This window comes from Coregonus lavaretus (genome assembly GCF_964263955.1).
Source record: "Coregonus lavaretus genome assembly, chromosome: 37".
Classification (NCBI taxonomy): domain Eukaryota; kingdom Metazoa; phylum Chordata; class Actinopteri; order Salmoniformes; family Salmonidae; genus Coregonus; species Coregonus lavaretus.
The window spans coordinates 27,337,678-27,358,525 of NC_140024.1; the positions used below are offsets into that span (position 1 = coordinate 27,337,678).

A 20,848-nucleotide genomic window follows, 5' to 3' on the forward strand; every position below is an offset into this window, starting at 1 on the left:
CAAGAACACCATCCCCACCGTCAAACATGGAGGTGGAAACATCATGCTTTGGGAGTGTTTTTCTGCTATGGGGACATGACAACTTCACCGCATCAAAGGGACGATGGACGGGGCCATGTACCGTCAAATCTTGGGTGAGAACCTCCTTCCATCAGCCAGGGCATTGAAAATGGGCCGTGGATGGGTATTCCAGCATGACAATGACCCAAAACACACGGCCAAGGCAACAAAGGAGTAGCTCAAGAAGAAGCACATTAAGGTTCTGGAGTGGCCTAGCCAGTCTCCAGACCTTAATCCCATAGAACATCTGTGGAGGGAGCTGAAGGTTCGAGTTGCCAAACGTCAGCCTCGAAACCTTAATGACTTGGAGAAGATCTGCAAAGAGGAGTGGAACAAAATCCCTCCTGAGATGTGTGCAAACCTGGTGGCCAACTACAAGAAACGTCTGACCTCTGTGATTGCCAACAAGGGTTTTGCCATCAAGTACTAAGTCATGTTATGCAGAGGGGTCAAATACTTATTTCCCTCATTAAAATGCAAATCAATTCATACCATTTTTGACATGCGTTTTTCTGGATTTTTTCGTTGTTATTCTGTCTCTCCCTGTTCAAATAAACCTACCATAAAAATTATAGACTGATCATGTCTTTGTCAGTGGGCAAACGTACAAAATCAGCAGGAGATCAAATACTTTTTTCCCTCACTGTATATATATATATATATATATATATATATACAGTGGGGAAAAAAAGTATTTAGTCAGCCACCAATTGTGCAAGTTCTCCCACTTAAAAAGATGAGAGAGGCCTGTAATTTTCATCATAGGTACACGTGAACTATGACAGACAAATTGAGAATTTTTTTCTCCAGAAAATCACATTGTAGGATTTTTAATGAATTTATTTGCAAATTATGGTGGAAAATAAGTATTTGGTCACCTACAAACGAGCAAGATTTCTGGCTCTCACAGACCTGTAACTTCTTCTTTAAGAGGCTCCTCTGTCCTCCACTCGTTACCTGTATTAATGGCACCTGTTTGAACTTGTTATCAGTATAAAATACACCTGTCCACAACCTCAAACAGTCACACTCCAAACTCCACTATGGCCAAGACCAAAGAGCTGTCAAAGGACACCAGAAACAAAATTGTAGACCTGCACCAGGCTAGGAAGACTGAATCTGCAATAGGTAAGCAGCTTGGTTTGAAGAAATCAACTGTGGGAGCAATTATTAGGAAATGGAAGACATACAAGACCACTGATAATCTCCCTCGATCTGGGGCTCCACACAAGATCTCACACCGTGGGGTCAAAATGATCACAAGAACGGTGAGCAAAAATCCCAGAACCACACGGGGGACCTAGTGAATGACCTGCAGAGAGCTGGGACCAAAGTAACAAAGCCTACCATCAGTAACACACTACGCCGCCAGGGACTCAAATCCTGCAGTGCCAGATGTCTCCCCCTGCTTAAGCCAGTACATGTCCAGGCCCGTCTGAAGTTTGCTAGAATGCATTTGGATGATCCAGAAGAGGATTGGGAGAATGTCATATGGTCAGATGAAACCAAAATATAACTTTTTGGTAAAAACTCAACTCGTCGTGTTTGGAGGACAAAGAATGCTGAGTTGCATCCAAAGGACACCATACCTACTGTGAAGCATGGGGGTGGAAACATCATGCTTTGGGGCTGTTATTCTGCAAAGGGACCAGGACGACTGATCCGTGTAAAGGAAAGAATGAATGGGGCCATGTATCGTGAGATTTTGAGTGAAAACCTCCTTCCATCAGCAAGGGCATTGAAGATGAAACGTGGCTGGGTCTTTCAGCATGACAATGATCCCAAACACACCGCCCGGGCAACGAAGGAGTGGCTTCGTAAGAAGCATTTCAAGGTCCTGGAGTGGCCTAGCCAGTCTCCAGATCTCAACGCCATAGAAAATCTTTGGAGGGAGTTGAAAGTCTGTGTTGCCCAGCGACAGCCCCAAAACATCACTGCTCTAGAGGAGATCTGCATGGAGGAATGGGCCAAAATACCAGCAACAGTGTGTGAAAACATTTTACATTTACATTTTAGTCATTTAGCAGACACTCTTATCCAGAGCAACTTACAGTTAGTGAATACATATATACATATTATTATCTTTTATACTGGCCCCCCCTGGGAAACGAACCCACAACCCTGGCGTTGCAAACGCCATGCTCTATCAACTGAGCTACATCCCTGCCGGCCATTCCCTCCCCTACCCTGGACGACGCTGGGCCAATTGTGCGCCGCCCATGAGTCTCCCGGTCGTGGCCGGCTGCGACAGAGCCTGGATTCGAACCAGGATCTCCACTGCGCCACTCAGGAGAAGCAAGGGTTTTGCTCAGAAAACCTTGTGAAGACTTACAGAAAACGTTTGACCTGTGTCATTGCCAACAAAGGGTATATAACGAAGTATTGAGAAACTTTTGTTATTGACCAAATACTTATTTTCCACCATAATTTGCAAATAAATTCATTAAAAATCCTACAATGTGATTTTCTGGATTTTTTTCTTTCTCATTTTGTCTGTCATAGTTGACGTGTACCTATGATGAAAATTACAGGCCTCTCTCATCTTTTTAAGTGGGAGAACTTGCACAATTGGTGGCTGACTAAATACTTTTTTTCCCCACTGTATATATATATATATATATATATTTGCGAGAAAAAAAACATATGGGGGATTGGAAGTGATGCAGACAATTACATTGATGGAAGTTACAATCTATCTGCAATATTAAAGCTGATCTACCCCCTAATAAAAAAAAATATGAATTAATTAATGATGAATGAACGAACAGAGCAGAGAATGGAATATAGCAGGTTGGGCTGCAGAGGGAACTCTCTCTCCCTCTATCTCATTCACTGTCTCTCTCTCCCGCACAATCTCTCCCGAACCTCTATCTCTCTCTCTCTCTCTCTCTCTCTCTCTCTCTCTCTCCCGCACTCTCTCTCCCACACCTCTCTCTCTCCCGCACTCTCTCTCCCGCACCTCTCGCTCTCGCTCTCGCTCTCGCTCTCGCTCTCGCTCTCGCTCTCTCTCTCTCTCTCTCTCTCTCTCTCTCTCTCTCTCTCTCTCTCTCTCTCCACACTCTCTCCCGCACCTCTCTCTCTCTCCCGCACTCTCTCCCGCACCTCTCTCTCTCTCCCGCACTCTCTCTCCCGCACCTCTCTCTCTCTCTCTCTCTCTCTCTCTCTCTCCCGCACTCTCTCTCCCACACCTCTCTCTCTCTCCCGCACTCTCTCTCCCGCACCTCTCTCTCTCTCTCTCTCTCTCTTTCTCTCTCTCCCGCACTCTCTCTCCCACACCTCTCTCTCTCCCGCACTCTCTCTCCCGCACCTCTCTCTCTCTCTCTCTCTCTCTCGCTCTCTCTCTCTCTCTCTCTCTCTCTCTCTCTCTCTCTCTCTCTCTCTCTCTCTCTCTCTCTCACTCTCCCTTTCTCTCTCCCCAGTTTTGTCTCTCTCTCTCTCTCTCCCGCACTCTCTCTCCCACACCTCTCTCTCCCGCACTCTCTCTCCCTCACCTTTCTCTCTCTCTCTCTCTCTCTCTCTCTCTCTCTCTCTCTCTCTCTCACTCACTCACTCACTCACTCACTCACTCACTCACTCACTCACTCACTCACTCACTCACTCACTCACTCTCTCCCTCTCTCTTTCTCTCTCCCCAGCTCTCTCTCTCTCCCTCTCAATGTGTTTTGATAGGTCGGTGATCACTAATCTCGCCAGTTTAAATGGCTACAGAATGCTGAGACAGAGCTATGCTGAACTGACACAATAGAGCGAGCCAGTCGTCTCAGCCAAAACGGCCTGGCCCGAACAGATTCTCCTCATAGCAATGTTATTACTGTTGGATGTCAGCTTCCAGCCAGCTTAGTAACAAAAGGTGGTCTCTCATTCCATTAGTAAGTTGAATGAAAATTTGTCTCGTTAGCCTGCTTTTGGTCCAGTCTGGGGGTTGGAAGTCAAACAATAGCAAGGGGTTTCAGAATCAGATACAGACACACACACACACACACACACACACACACACACACACATGATTATGATGATGATACACTGTCCATGTGGGGAGGTTTTTGCCATGGGTTTATGTGTGTGTGTGTGTGTGTGTGTGTGTGTGTGTGTGTGTGTGTGTGTGTGTGTGTGTGTGTGTGTGTGTGTGTGTGTGTGTGTGTGCGTGCGTGCGTGTGTGTACTGCATATGAGAGAGAAACATTCTAGAATGGCGTCCATTCTGATTTCATCCAAGGTTAGGGTGATTTGGGGTCTGGAAGAGAGATTGAAATAAGACCGTCAGAGGAATGTACTGTAAGACATTCTACCATCAGTAACCAGGCGTAAATAACAATGTCAAAATAATTCACATTTTTCCTGTGTTAGCAATTTAAACTCCGCCATGAGAAATGCTCTGTAGAAGGTCTATGTCCACTCCCATCCAGAAATAACAGTCTGCATCCCAAATGGCACCCTATTACCTACATAGTGCACTACTTTTGACCAGAGCCCTATGGGTGTTCCAATGGGCCCTGGTCAAAAGTAGTGCACTACATAAGGAAAAAGGTGCCGTTTAGGACGTAGACACAGTATTGAGTAGTTCAAAGTAAATACATATTTCAAGTCGTGAATCTGGTGACACTAAAAAGGAAGGGCACAGTGTGAGATAGTCCCAAGAATGTTTTAGTTGTCTTCTGGTCCTGGTCTCCCTGAAAAACACCATCAGATTCTTTCTCACTCTGGCACACACACACCCACACACACACACACACACACACACACACACACACACACACACACACACACACACACACACACACACACACTCACACACACTCACAGTGTCAGATTACTTCTCTCTATGGCACCAGAGGGTCTGCTGTGACATCACTGAGCCACAGGAAGCCAACTTTCCTATTTTTGGTGAGATAAAGCCAGGAGAACCCTCTCGCTCGCCTGGCCTTTAATACGCTCACAACACACACACACACACACACACACACACACACACACACACACACACACACACACACACACACACACACACACACACACACACACACACACACACACAGAGACACACACACACACACACACACACACACACAGAGACACAGACACAAATACATACAGGAGACCTGGATAAGATAAAGTTAGGGGAGATGTCTCTACGGAGTTGTGGGAGAGTGTCTGCACTGCCTTTAGTGAGATGCAGTAAACTGATGGGGTGTAAATCAGATTATCTGTGTGTGTGTGTGTGTGTGTGTATCACTCATAAGATGTAAGACTGCATTCTAAACTCTTAGAACCCTTTTTGGTTCCAGGTAGAACCCTCTGTGGAAAGGGTTCTACATGGAACCCAAAAGGGTTCTACCTGGAACCAAAAAGGGTTCTGCTATGGGGACAGCCGAATAACCCTTTTAGGTTCTAGATAGCACCTTTTTTTCTAAGAGTGTACCTCTAGGCCTGTGATACACTGCTGTATGATGCAAACGGAACACACACACACCATTTCCAGTGCACTTCCAGGGTTCAAATAGGTCGTACTACTGCAAGACCTGGATTTGAAATCATTTTGAATACAGCTGGGTTTGATTGAGCTTGCCTGGCACAACGTAACAAATAGAAAGTCTCAAAAGTGCAAACCCCGCCTCTTGCACTCCAGGCAGGCTAAAACAAACGCTAAAAGTAATCAAAAGATTTCAAATAGTATTTGAACCCAGCACTGACTACAGCCAGGCTTCAGCTTACCATCTGGTTTCAGGTCATAATAAAATATTGGATTATAGAAGAAATACAGCTGCAGCATAGATGTACATTTTCTCATCAGCTATACCTGCTTTAGTATTCATGTTAAATACTCTATCCTCAACCCTCTCCTGTATTGAAGATTATATATTATGTCTTCGTGGGTCATAACAGTCAAGAGAGACTATCCTCACATCAGAACATCTGTTTAAATGGGTCTGTTTCCTCTACTTGAGTCTGCTTCCTCTACTTGAGTCTGCTTCCTCTACTTGAGTCTGCCTCCTCTACCTGAGTCTGCCTCCTATACCTGAGTCTGCTTCCTCTACTTGAGTCTGCTTCCTCTACTTGAGTCTGCCTCCTCTACCTGAGTCTGCCTCCTATACCTGAGTCTGCTTCCTACTACTTGAGTCTGCTTCCTCTACCTGAGTCTGCCTCCTATACCTGAGTCTGCTTCCTCTACTTGAAAGCAATGATGTGGGGGAAGAAACATACATTTCCAAGTTAGGCACGTTTTAAAACCACACAGTGTTATTCAGTACCTCAGTGTGTAGCATAACTTGATCTCTTAATGTTGTGTCCTCCCAGCCAACTGACACTTACACTGTGTAAAGGGGGATCTACATTATTCTAAACTAGCCATGAACCACATCGCACTAATTCAAATCTTATGCACACACACACACTCGCGCACACACACACACACACACACACACACACACACACACACACACACACACACACACACACACACACACACACACACACACACACACACACCCACATGCACACACACACACACACACACACACACACACACACACACAGACACACACACACACACACACACACACACACACACACACCACAGTTTTAGTGAATACATCCTCCATTTCCTATTTGGTCTTCCCAGCTCCCTGTGGGTGATGGAATAACATATGTTAATACCCATGTAATAACAGCTGTTTAATAACATGCATGCAATAACAGCCATGTAATAATATTACTAAAAGCAAGACAGAAACTATAATAAACCAAATCCCTGATTAGAGATCCATATTTTAATCTTCTGAAATCCATGATCATGCTCACTGATGAGGAGGGTATTTCCATAGAATGTGCAGTTACCTTCCTCCTTTAGTAGTCCAGTACAATTCCAAGGCCCAATCCAAGACCCCTACGCGATATGCACTTGTGGAGATCTGAGACGATTTGATTGGTATAAGCAATGTAGGGAAACTTCCACCTCGCCTATCAGAGGGCAATTTGGAGAATTTCAAAATTGCTTACATCTGTCAAATCCTCTCTGATCTCCACAAGTGCATAGGGCATAGGGGTCGATTTGGGATTTGGCTCTAGTGATCTAGACAAGCAGTTTGGTTCTCTTGTCATAACAGCACGCTGTTGGACTGAGTCACAGCACCTGTGTTTCTAACCCCTCAGAGTTGTGTGGGTCTTGTGGTGTTTGGTCAAAAAGCAAAATATACATTTCTATGGACTGTAAGAAAAAGTATTATTATTTTTCTTCAAGGTCCCAACTTCGGCCAAGGATACCCTCCCAATTCACTACAATAACACATAGCAACACGGTTTGTGTGTGTGTGTGCTTATTTGTGTGTGTGTGTGTGTGTGTGTGTGTGTGTGTCCGTGCAAGCATTTCGCTACACCCGCAATAACAGCTGCTAATTATGTATATCTGACCAATAAAAATAGATTTGATTTGATTTGCTTGTTTGTGTGTGTGTTTGTGCTTGTGCGTGCATGTGTAAGTTATACTCTAACCTCTTTCACCTCTCTCTCTCAGGCGTCTCGTATGACTCGATCAGATGAGGACGGGGACAGTGGCTGGGACGCATGGGGCACCTGGAGCGACTGCTCACGCACCTGTGGAGGAGGGGCCTCATACTCTCTACGCAGGTGTCTCAACGGAGGGTCAGTATCAAAAACACACACACTCCTTGGGAGGATGGGAGGTTATATCCTGGGGAGGATGGAAGGTTATATCCTGGGGAGGATGGGAGGTTATATCCTGGGGAGGATGGGAGGTTATATCCTGGGGAGGATGGGAGATCAGATCCTGGGGAGGATGGGAGGTTATATCCTGGGGAGGGTGGGAGGTTATATCCTGGGGAGGATGGGAGGTTATATCCTGGGTAGGATGGGAGGTTATATCCTGGGGAGGATGGGAGGTTATATCCTGGGGAGGATGGGAGGTTATATCCTGGGGAGGGTGGGAGATCAGATCCTGGGGAGGATGGGAGGTTATATCCTGGGGAGGGTGGGAGGTTATATCCTGGGGAGGATGGGAGGTTATATCCTGGGTAGGATGGGAGGTTATATCCTGGGGAGGATGGGAGGTTATATCCTGGGGAGGATGGGAGTGGTCAGATCCTGGGTAGGATGGGAGGTTATATCCTGGGGAGGATGAGAGGTTATATCCTGGGGAGGATGGGAGGTTAAATCCTGGGGAGGATGGGAGGTTAGATTCTAGGGAGGATGGAAGGTTATATCCTGTAAATCATTAGGTGTTACAGTTTACAACCTCTTTAGAGAGCAACAGTTTGAAGGGTCAACTGTTTGAAGAGAGCAACAGTTTGAAAGGTCAACTGTTTGAAGAAAGCAACAGTTTGAAGGCTCAACTGTTTGAAGAGACAACAGTTTGAAAGGTCAACTGTTTGAAGAAAGCAACAGTTTGAAGGGTCAACTGTTTGGGAGAAGAGCTGCCAGTCATTCACATCATGTCTCCTGGTACTACACGAGGACACAGACAGACAGACAGACAGACAGACAGACAGACAGACAGACAGACAGACAGACAGACAGACAGACAGACAGACAGACAGACAGACAGACAGACAGACAGACAGACAGACAGACAGACAGACAGACAGACAGACAGACAGACAGACAGACAGACAGACAGACAGACAGACAGACAGACAGACAGACAGACAGACACACACATACACACACACACCCCTCCTAGCACAACATTGGTATTATTCTCCATTGTTCTGAACGCTACTCAACCTGCGCATCACCTTAGTGTTAGGAAATTACTCTACTGTCTGCCAAAACCATACATTACAATCCATGTGGCTCAGTTGGCAGAGCATGCAATGCCAGGGTTGTGGGTTCGATTCCCAAGGGGGACCAGTATGAAAATGTATGCACTCACTACTGTAAGTTTCTCTGGATAAGAGCATTTTTACAACAGCACAAATAAAAAAATTCACATAAAATGATAGAGCTACTAAACAGGGTTAATTGGCAACAGTGATTATGGAATGAATCCTGTATCCATTTATAATGGAAACAGGGAGAAGACAATTTCACACACACACACACACACACACAAACACACACAGTATTGACCTTTGGACGGATTCAGGGGAGATTCTATTGCACTGCTCTGTCATATTGGGATCATTGTTGCTCAATTGAATGTCTCCTGTGTGTTAAGAGTGGTGCTCAGAGAGGTGTAGGGTTACTGAATGGACACAGATGTATATCTTTCCTTTTTAACGTCCCTCTCTTCAGCCTTTCTGACAGGCAGCTCTGTCTCCCAGGCTTGTGAGCGAACTAGCTAGCTAGTTAGCTAGGTAGTCTTGTTAGCTAGCTTGCTAGTTATCTATGCTGGTTGTTAGCTTGCATAACTTAAATGTTTATCATTGTAAGGGACACTTCATGTTTTACAGAGTGGGTGAGCTCCATTCCTGACAGGCTGATCAGATTCAATTTCAGCCTCAGACCTTGATCAGATACAATAGGCTGAAAAGTCAGGATTCTGCCTTGCAGGCTGTTTCATAGGTAAAGCTCCTTGCAAGCAGATTAGCAGACAGTGCATTATGTATATGATCAAGAGTGGGTGTGCTCTATTCCTTGCAGGCTGATCAGATTCAATAGCAGCCTCATAGGCTGATAAGTCAAGATGCTGCCTCTGAGGCTGAAATTGAATTTGATCAGCCTGTCAGGAAGGGAGCTCCCCCCACTGTAAATGTAAATATTATCCACAAAACATGAAGTGTCCCTTATAATTATACACATATAAGTTATGCAAGCTAACAACCAGCATAGATAACAAGCTATCTAGATAGCTAACAAGACTACCTAGCTAACAAGACGAGTGGCGCAGTGGTCTAAGGCACTGCATCGCAGTGCTAGCTGTGCCACTAGAGATCCTTGTTCGAATCCAGGCTCTGTCGTAGCCGGCCGCGACCGGGAGACCCATGGGGCGGTGCACAATTGGCCCAGCGTCGTCGAGGGTAGGGGAGGGAACGGCCGGCAGGGATGTAGCTCAGTTGGTAGAGCATGGCGTTTGCAATGCCAGGGTTGTGGGTTCGATTCCCACGGGGGGCCAGTATTTTAAAAAAAAAATGTATGCACTCACTAACTGTAAGTCGCTCTGGATAAGAGCGTCTGCTAAATGACTTAAATGTAAATGTAAGACTAACCAAGTTAGCTGCATTGTTCCTTGCATGAGATTGGCTATGGTCTTTGGTGTGGCACGCAGCCTGGGAGACAGTGCTGCTTGTCAGGTATCGTTCAGGGCTTAAATGCCCCACGAGTGCATTGCAATCAACTCAGCCACAGGGCTCCTTGATGAGGTGCTTATTGAATGGATGATGCGTGGTACTTTTGATAGTTCTTGTGATCTCGACAAATCAACTTTTGTTATGCAGTGATCATGAGATAAATATTTTCCTTATTTATTCATATGCCCTCTCTGGACTTCCTTGTGTTTGTTCTTGAAACCATGTCTTGTTTTGACTGATGTCATGTCTATGCTAATATGGCAAAAAATTGCTAGCTAGCTAACCAACAAATGTAGTGATTAATTTGAGAGACAAGTGATCATTGTGCAATTTTAGTTATGTTTTCAAGAAATATTAGAGATGAAATATAGTTGACATGTTATCAACAATCTAACATGCTGACCACACCGCCCACATTGCGTGCGCGAGCATTGCAAAATAAATATACACATACATGTTATTCAATCATTTCATCCAAACTGCTCGCGTGCGTCAACGAGCGTCTGCGTAGCCAGGTGCTAAAATAGAACTTTATCTTATTTTAGGTGCTTGACGCGCTGCAAGTCCTGCCTCTCCCATCTCCTCATTGGTTTTTAGGAGCATATACCCACCTAAGGGTGATTGAAAGATGAACGAGGTCCACACCCCTGTCCAGTTGGTTGCGGTAATGTACCTTAAAGTTGGTTGCCAGCCTTCATATAAAATCCACAGAAGAAGAAGAAGAAGAAGAAGAAGAAGAAGAAGACTGAATGAGGAGAGATTACTAGAAACTAATTAGGATTCCCCTTTTATCTGTGAATTAATTGTTGGAGTAGAGAACACAGTTGACCCAAATTCTACAAAGATCCAGTACCTTTCAGGTAAAATAACAACCCAATGTTTATATCCCAGTACAAATTAGCTAGCAACAGCAAGCTAGCTAGCTAAATGTCCATAAATGTTTCATTTATGTTTTGGCCTGTCCCCAAATTAATATAGTTGGTTCAGAGTGCGTTTTGATATTTCAACCTGCGTGTCCTGATCTCATCTGGTGGGGACAAACTCAAGATGCGCACGATGACGCATGTGGACGCACGCGCGGAGCCGGTTTGGTCATCATGTAAACCAACCCCGTCTGTTTGCCACATAGTTGCGCACGCGTTGGTTTTGTTGCTAAACAACCAACCCGTCTATAGGGAGTACACACAGTGCCTTCAGAAAGTATTCATACCCCTTGACTTATTACACATTTTGTTATGTTACAGCCTAAATAAAAACATCTTAAATTGAGATTTTTGGTCACTGGCCTACACACAATACCTCATAATGACAATGTTGAATTATGTTTTTCTAAAAGTTTACAAATTAATAAAGAATGAAAAGCTAAAATGTCTTGAGTCAATAAGTATTCAACCACTTTGTTATGGCAAGCCTAAATAAGTTCAGGACAAAAAACTGGCTAAACAAGTCACATAATAAGTTACATGGACTCACTCTGTATGTAATAATAGTGTTTAACATGCTTTTTGAATGACTACCTCATCTCTGTACCCCACACATACAATTATTTGTAAGGTCCCTGAGTCGAGCAGTGCATTTCAAACACAGATTCAACCACAAAGACCAGGGAGGTGTTCCACTGCCTATTGGTAGGGTAAAAAAAAAAAAAAACGAATCAAATAACATTTTCTTTGTCACATGCGCTGAATACAACAAGTGTAGACTTTACAGTGAAATCCTTACTTATGAGCCCTTTCCCAACAATGCAGTTAAAAGTAAGAAAATGAACAAATAGATAAAAAAGAATGGTAACACAATCAAATAACAATAACTTGCTGGTTTTCAGAGCTAGATGGGAGGGGTTGAGGGTAGCTGAAGGATGGGACTTAAAACAACAACAAAAAAGATCACTAATGTAAAATATATTGTGTCCGTAAAATGTACTGTACATGTAGGTAGGGTGTAAAAAGCAGAAAGTCCAGGTAGCTGTTTAATTAACTGTTCAGCAGTCTTATGGCTTTGGGGTAGAAGGTATTCAGGAGTTTTTCAGGATAAAAAAGAAATGTAATGGAACTAACCACAGGCAAAATCCTAGAGGAAATCCTAGTTCAATCTGCTTTCCACCAGACTCTGGGAGATCAATTCACCTTTCAGCAGGACAATAACATAAAACACAAGACCAAATCTATACTGGAGTTGCTTACCAAGAAGACAGAGGATGTTCCTGAGTGGCTGAGTTACAGTTTTGAGCTAAATGTACTTGAAAATCTATACTGTAGCAAGACCTGAAAATGGTTGTCTAGCAATGTTCAACAACCAATTTGACAGAGCTTGAAGCATTTTGAAAAGAATAACAGGCAAATGTTGCACAATCCAGGTGTGGAAAGCTGTAAGAGACTTACCCAGCAAGACTCACAGCTGTAATCGCTGCACAAGGTGTTTCTACAAAGTAATGACTCAGCGGTGTGATTACTTATGTAAATGAGATATTTCTGTATTTCATTTTCAATAAATTTGCAAACATTTCTAAAAACGTCATTTTGTCATTATGTAGGATTGTGTGTAGATGAGTGAGAAAATAAATCAATTTAATTCATTTTGAATTCAGGTTGTAACACAACAAAATGTGGAATAAGTCAATGGGTATGAATACTTTCTGTAGGCACTGTATGCACTATTTACAGGAAGGAATAGGGTGCCATTTGGGACGCAACTTAAGTGAATGACAGGGGGCCATATCTGTATGTCTTTAGGGGATGATTGAGATAACAATTGTTCCAGTTCACCAATCAGATTATTTTTCCCAAAAGTAGTGCACTTCATAGGGAATAGAGTACCATTTGAGATGCAGCCTCAGACCTCTGCCCTGACTTCCCTCCGTTGATTAAATGGGTGTAGAAGTCTGGAAGTGATTGTGTGCTTGATTTGCCTGCTTCCCCCACAGGGAGATTTACACAGTTATTTGAGCAATATCTCCCATTCCCTGCATCAGCCAACACACCTGCTCGAGCGCACTGGGATTGATTGTGTGTGTGTGTGTGTGTGTGTGTGTGTGTGTGTGTGTGTGTGTGTGTGTGTGTGTGTGTGTGTGTGTGTGTGAGTGTGTGTGTGTGTGCGCTTGTGTGTGTGTGTGCGCTTGTGTGTGTGTGTCAGGTGTCAGGGTTAAGCCAGCAGAAAAGCTGCCTGTGTAGTTGAAGGAGAACAGAGAAAGACTGCAGAGAACACCTTAAGCCTACTGTAATCTCTTTCTCCATGCCCCACTCCAGCTCACTCCAGGCATAACACACACACACACACACACACACACACACACACACACACACACACACACTCACTCACTCACTCACTCACTCACTCACTCACTCACTCACTCACTCACTCACTCACACACACACACACACACACACACACACACACACACACACACACACACACACACACACACACACACACACACACACACACACACACACACACACACACACACACACACACACACACACACACACTCACACTCACACTCACACTCACACTCACACTCACACTCACACTCACACTCACACTCACACTCACACACACACACACACACACACAGACAGACAGAGAACTGGGGTAATGTCTGGCCCCATGTTTCTCTTGGACATCAGATGCTGTGTGCCCAGCGCCTTGCCTTCTCTGGTCCCAGACACAAGGCCCCTTCCCCCCAGACTCCTGCTAGCTTCATCTGTCCTTCTAGAAACATCCAGTGACTGGGAGGAAATATCTGTCTAGGAATATCTGTCTAGACTTAAATTAGAGCAGCACTGTTCTTTTCAATCCCAGTCCTGGAGAGCTGCATGGTATGCAGGCTTTTGTTCTAGCCCAGCACTTACACACCTGATAATGCTACATTTGGATTACTCTGTTAGACACGCTCCGGGGTGAAGTTTGCCCCTAGGTACAGATCTAGGATCAATGTCACCTCCCCCAAGCCTAACCTTAACTATTAGTGGAGAAAATGCCAAATTGTCCAAAGATCTAGGGGCAACTTCACCCCACACCGTTAGACACAGTGCTGCCTATCCTTCCTCATGTCTGTGGACTTCAGACATTTTTGCTCTCTGTGTGTCTGCTAGAAGACAAATAGCCACCTCATAGACATTCCCAGACCCTGAAAGCATGGTCTGCACACAGCCGTGTGTGTGTAGTGTGTGTGTGTGTGTGTGCTTGTGTGTGTGTGTGTGTGTGTGTGCATATGTCTGTATGCATGTGTGTGTGCCTGTCTCCAGCCTATACGTATAACCCAGTGTGGATCAGTGATTCATCTCGATGGGGGAAAGCCATTAATTGGTTCGTTAAGACATAGACATTCCTACTCTGTCTCGGTGCCTGCTTTTCCTTGGAGCAGGCTGAATGGCCGTAGTGTGGTCTCCAACTCCCCATTCACCCTAATGGCCGATTACACTGAAGCTTTTTAACATCCGCTTTGCGTCCCAAATGGCATCCTATTCCCTATGTAGTGTATAATTTTTGACCAGGGACCATAGGGCTCTGGTCAAAAGTAGTGCATTATGTAGGGAATAGGGTGCCATTTGGGGCATAGCCCAGGACAAATGAGCTGCTACCAGTTTAGACCAATGTTATTCTACCCCGGGGGTGAGAATGAGAAATGTGGCGAAGTGGAAGTTAACACACACTGGGAGATGGGGTGCAGTTATTGTTTCTAACAAGGTGGAACAGATTTTGTAGCGTGTCAATACGGTGTAGGAAGGGGGAGAGGAATGGAGTGTTACGCTGTGGTGGATTTCAGACCAGGCAGGAGATGGTTTTGACAGAGTGAGGTGAACAGATTAGTGTGTGTGTGTGTGTGGGCGGGTGTCAGAGTGTGTGTGTGTAAGAGAGGTTGATTTGCTAGGAGGGGGTCCTGAGACGGTCGTTGGCTCGATGAGATCTGATCGTTGGCAGGTGAAGCGTGGTTTGGTCTGACAGGTGTGTGTGTGTGCGTGCGTGCGTGTGTGTGAGACAGGCGGCTATAATTCAGGATGAAATGTCTGTCAGTCCTGATTTGACTCCAGCCACGATCCTTCAGACTCACAAAGGTGTAACTCCTGAGCCTCCCCAATAAACTAACAATACAACACAATCTGTTGTTGTAGATATTTCTGTGTGTTTGTGCATTTCTTTGTTGCAAAACAGATTTCCCTGAGGGATATTAAGCTATTCTATTTTACTTGTTTGATATGGTGTATGTTATATTGCTTTCCCGTCACAAATACTTTTTTTTTTTGGTAGTTTTATTAACCATTACACTCAAGCCAAAACAATTCCTTGTAAACCGTTGGTTTCAATTAGTACTAACAATGTTTGTTTGTTATATTGCATTGCTTTGCAGAAACTGTGAAGGCAAGAATATCCGCTACAGAACATGCAGTAACATGGTAAGTCTAGTCTACGGTATGTAGCCTCAACAGACTGGCAACAGAGTCATTTCTAAAGCTTATGTATGTAACACTTATAACTTGTTACAAATAGTTATCATTTCTATTCCAGCTTATAAATAGTAATACATAGTTATACCTTTTCTATTCCATCTTATAACTTTGCTGGTAACAATGAGAAGAACCGGCACAATATTGTCAGTCAGCACTGTTTTTATCAGTCATTTCCAGCACTGTGGGTGACCTCATGGTAAAATCCTACGTTCCATCAATGAAGAGAAGAAAACAATATCCTTCTCATATCAACTCCAGACATGCCTTGAGTCTATTCTAAGCAGCGGGAACCACAGTCGTTCTCACACCATTTTAATCAAAGATAGACTTTATTGCTTCTATTACTCTATTGAAGTGGTTGTGTCTGGAATGTATTGCAGACTAGCTATGATTTCAATCATGACCAGTGGGATGAGTTCCCACCATAATATTTACACCATCGCTCCCGGTGTGAATGAGATGGATCTAAACAAAGCAAGAGAGAGAGAGAAAGACTTGACTTTTTAGAAGATGAGAAAGAGACGGAGGGAGAGAGTGTGTGTGCGTCCCAGTGTGTGTGTGTGTGTGTGTGTGTGTGTGTGTGTGCGTGCGTGTGTATGTGTGTGTGTGCGTGCGTGTGTGTGTGTGTGTGCGTCCCAGTGTGTGTGCGTGCGTGCGTGTGTGCATGCGTGTGTGTGTGCGTGCGTGCGTGCGTGCGTGCGTGCGTGCGTGTGTGTGTGTGTGTGCGTGCGCGTGTGTGTGCATGCGTGTATGTGTGTGTGCGTGCGTGCGTGCGTGTGTGTGTGCGTGTGCGTGCGTGTGTGTGTGTGTGTGTGTGCGTGTGTGCGTGTATGTGTGTGTGTGCGCGTGTGTGTGTATGTGTGTGTGCGTGCGTGTGTGTGTGTGTGTGCATAAAGCAAGGTCTAAGGAGAGACTTAGTAAAGGCTCGCTGTTGGTAAAGAGTTGGGTCTTCCACATGTAAGCGTTATCTCTTCTGTTCTGTCCTCTGCCTGACCATCTCATCCTTCTCTATGTTCCTTTGCTCTCCTCCCCCCTCCCTTCTTCCCCAGGACTGTCCCGTCGAGTCGGGAGACTTCCGAGCCCAGCAGTGCTCCGCCCACAATGACATCAGGCACCAGGGCATGGTCTACGAGTGGGTTCCTGTGCCCTATGACCCCTCGGCAGCGTGCGCCCTGCGGTGCCAGGCCCGGGGGAGGAGCCTAACGGTGGAGCTGGCGCCTAAGGTTCTAGACGGAACACGTTGCCGAGCCGACGCCCTGGACATGTGCATCAGTGGGATCTGTCAGGTGAGATACTAAATTGACTGAGTGATTGTTTGATTGGATGTTATAAAGCACTTTTCCAGATGCTCAGTCAGGGCCGTGCACATTCAGGGGGCACGTGCTTAAAATGAACTAAAGCCCTATCTGTGCCCGTGCCTGATCAAAGTGCTTATATAGTAAGGGGGAAACGTATATTATTACGATATGATGATATCATAGTAATATATTGTATAGTAAGGATTGGATTTATATATGCTTTTCCATGTGCTCAAAGCACTCACCTCATCCACCACCAATGTGTCACCCACCTGGACTATGCCATGGCAGCCATTTTGGTTCCAGAAAGTTAATCAGCCATGCCAATGACAGATCAGGGGACACGATGTACGATATGATACGATACAATAAAATGGCTCAAGACTGGATCAGAGCTTGAAGTATTTGTTTTTTCTTTGTGGGCCATAAAGCTACATGAATCTTTCCAAACTATACAGTGCAAAACAGTCTGAGAACTTCTGATCTTCTGCAATATTTCTCAATAATCTTTGCTCTTGAACAATCATACAGTATTTCCACTTTGTGAATCCACATGCTGTAGCAGCACTAATCTAAAACCACATGTCAGAAATAGGAAGTTCATAAAAAAAAATCTTAAAACAAGGAAAATATTTATCCTCTCCATGTTGCATGTCAGAAGTTCTGGGTTCTAGTTTTAGGCGAACGTTGTTGTTTTAGGAACCACAGACTGATGATCAATGTTGATATGTCCTCTTCGGTGGATAGGGTGCTTTGATTAAAACGTCTGTCTGAGGCTGTATGACCGGAGGAAGGGGAGAGGAAGAGAGAGAGAAATATAGATAGAAACTGGAGGGAGGAAGGAGGGAGAGTAGAGAAAAAATAGAGAGGGAGAGAGAGAGGGGGTGACAGGAGGAAGGAAAGAGAGAATAGAGAGAGATGGAGGTACGATGGGAGAAAGGAGAGAGAGATGAGAGAGAGAAATAGAGAGAGAGAGATGCAGGAGATATGCCGGGGTGAAGGAGAGAGAGAGATAAAAGAGAGAGAAGCGAGAGAGAGAGATGCAGGAGATACGACAGAGAGAGAGAGAGAGAGAGAGAGAGAGAGAGAGAGAGAGAGAGAGAGAGAGAGAGAGAGAGAGAGAGAGAGAGAGAGAGAGAGAGAGAGAGAGAGAGAGAGAGAGAGAGAGAGAGAGAGAGAGAGAGAGAGAGAGAGAGAGAGAGAGAGAGAGAGAGAGAGAGAGAGAGAGAGAGATGCAGGAGATACGACAGGAAGGAGAGAGAGAGAGAGAGAGAGAGAGAGAGAGAGAGAGAGAGAGAAAGAGAGATGCAGGAGGTATGTGCTCTAGTCAAATGCACTGCACTATATCATAGGGAATAGAGTGATATTTGGGACCTATAGCAGTTCTAGTCCAGAGAGGAATGCACACTGTTGTGTGTCTAGCCAAGAGGAAATTCACATATCCACTTCATCCATTAAGGAAATAGACCCTCTTTATGCAAATCCTTAAAAGTACACTTATACAGTGCCAGGCCATGATAGCTTAACAGGGAACGAGGGACATTATTTAGTCCCACAAGGCATTATCTTGTTACTGATACTTCTCTAAGTATCCTGTATGTAAGCAAGCTACAATAAGACGCTGTCTTCATGGAACCATGACAAAGTACTTGTTCAACCCAAATAGAACCTTCATGTTATACTATCCATAGACATTCTCAAGTGAAGTGAAGTGTGTGTGTGTGTGTTCGTGCGTGTTTGTGACAAGGAGCTGCGATATCAAGATCAGGCTTTCTCTGACCATGCTCTGTGCTTGAAGTCAAATAGCTCTGCACGGTACTTCATGGCTTCTGCCCTATAAGGGGTGTGCATATAATGGGTATAAGGAGTGTTTGTGTTTACTGGGACTACTGGTCAGGTAAGCCATGTTTGGTTTGTTATGCTGGCTGCCATTCCCACAGCATCTGGAGCACAAACTCTGTTCTTCACCATTTCAAGAAAGTTATGCAGTTTAATACAACATTACATATACAGTGTCCCCGCACATTGACTCTGTACCGGGACCCCCCGTATATAGCCTCCCTACTGTTATCTTACTTTACTGCTGCTCTTTAATTATTTGCTATAAAAAAATGTTACTTATCTATTTTTTTCTTAAAACTGCGTTGTTGGTTAAGGGCTTGTAAGTAAGCATTTCACTGTAAGGTCTACACCTGTTGTATTCGGCGCATGTGGCAAATACAATTTGATTTGATTGGATCAGTGTAGGATACCATGTAAAACATGTGAGTTTATTCCCCCATACCCCACGCCTCATCCTCTAAACCAGAGGGCAAAGAAACATAACCCATTTTCAATGTGGCCCTCCGGACTTTGGTGAAGACCGAATATGGCCCTCGGGGCAAAATGAGCTTGACACACCTGCTCTAAACCAATATATCCCAAGCTGTTCCTCATGGACCCCCAACAGCTGCATGTTATTCCACAACTTAAAGGTTTGGCAATTAGCTGACCAGTTGAATCAGGTGTGCTGGTGCTGGAATAGAACCAAATGTGCTGTGGCTGCGGTCCTTGAGGAACCGATGGGGAAAGCCCTGTCTAAACTGAGTGTTTTCAAAGACTCTGACGTTGAGCTGTGGCATTATGCCTCATATAGATGGTACATTCCTGTACTGGGCTAACAACACTGACAGACAGATCAAGACATAATGGACACTCCACAGCCAGAAACACTCGTGAACATTTACTTTATGGTGTTGTTGTATTATCAAAGAGTGAGAGAGCGCTTTGAGTTAGTGACCCTTAGAAAAGGCCTTTATAAATTAAATGTGATTGATTGATTGAGCTTATGTAGATGGTTCTTTACCTCTCCTTGGCTAAAAACTGACACAGATCACTCAATTCCCACAGCCAGTAAGCCATGATAGTACGCTAACACATATATATATTCTTTATAAATAGACAGCGCTTTGAGTTTATGGTTTGGCAGCATTTCTTATATAGAAATCAGATCACTGTATTGGGTTAACAACAAAGATAGATTAACACATACAGGATCCAGCCAGGCTGGTTACTAAGTAAGCCAGAAAAGTAATAGTTAACTAACACATTCACTTTATTTGATTATTTTAGCACTTGTTGAGACTTGGGAGCGTTTCTTATGTAGATGATACATTCTTTATTAATTTATTTATTGATTGAGTTTATTTGACAGTTGAAAATTAATATAAAGCCGCTCCAGTAGGAAACAACGTTTAATGCATTCAAAAAAACGATGAAGCATAAACACAATGAAGCCTCCTGTGTTAACAACACTGACAGATGGATACACACACCGCCAGCAGACAGCGCTGGGGTCGCTGCCTTGGCATCATAGCTTACACATAATATGATTATATTATGATTCATTTATACTAGTGATTGCCATTTCAGATAAAAAGGGATTATTATTATTTTTGCTTTGCATATCACTTATTTCAAACAGATGTATGGCATGGCCACATGGTGCTTGTTTTGGAAAGTTTGAGGATCTTTGAAGAACGGCCTAAACAGACTATTTGTTCCTCCAAAAATATGAATAGATTGTTCATAACAAAAAAATTAAATAACAAAAAATACAGGACAGGACACCACAACAAAAAAAACAACAACAACCCGGACCTTTTCTTTCCTCAAGGGAAATAATGTTCATTCTGCACAAAAACCCCAATCTTAGGTTTCTGGACCCAGGTCATTGAACAATGTTTATGCAATGATGTTCAGAGAGCAAGCTCTGCATTTAAACACTCTCTCAGCAAATGTCTACCACTTTGGCTGTAGCA

The 20,848-nt window shown here is 44.2% G+C and overlaps 1 pseudogene across 1 annotated transcript in view; it reads left to right on the forward strand.

Annotated features, from left to right (window-relative positions):
- Positions 1-4,248: 4,248 nt before the first annotated feature.
- Positions 4,249-20,848, forward strand: part of LOC311111399 (ADAMTS-like protein 3) — an 85,612-nt pseudogene continuing 69,012 nt past the window's right edge. The window contains exons 1-4 of the transcript in view: positions 4,249-4,275; positions 7,570-7,697; positions 15,651-15,696; positions 16,800-17,036. The product of the transcript in view is annotated as an ADAMTS-like protein 3 (transcript). The remainder of the gene's footprint in view (positions 4,276-7,569; positions 7,698-15,650; positions 15,697-16,799; positions 17,037-20,848) is intronic.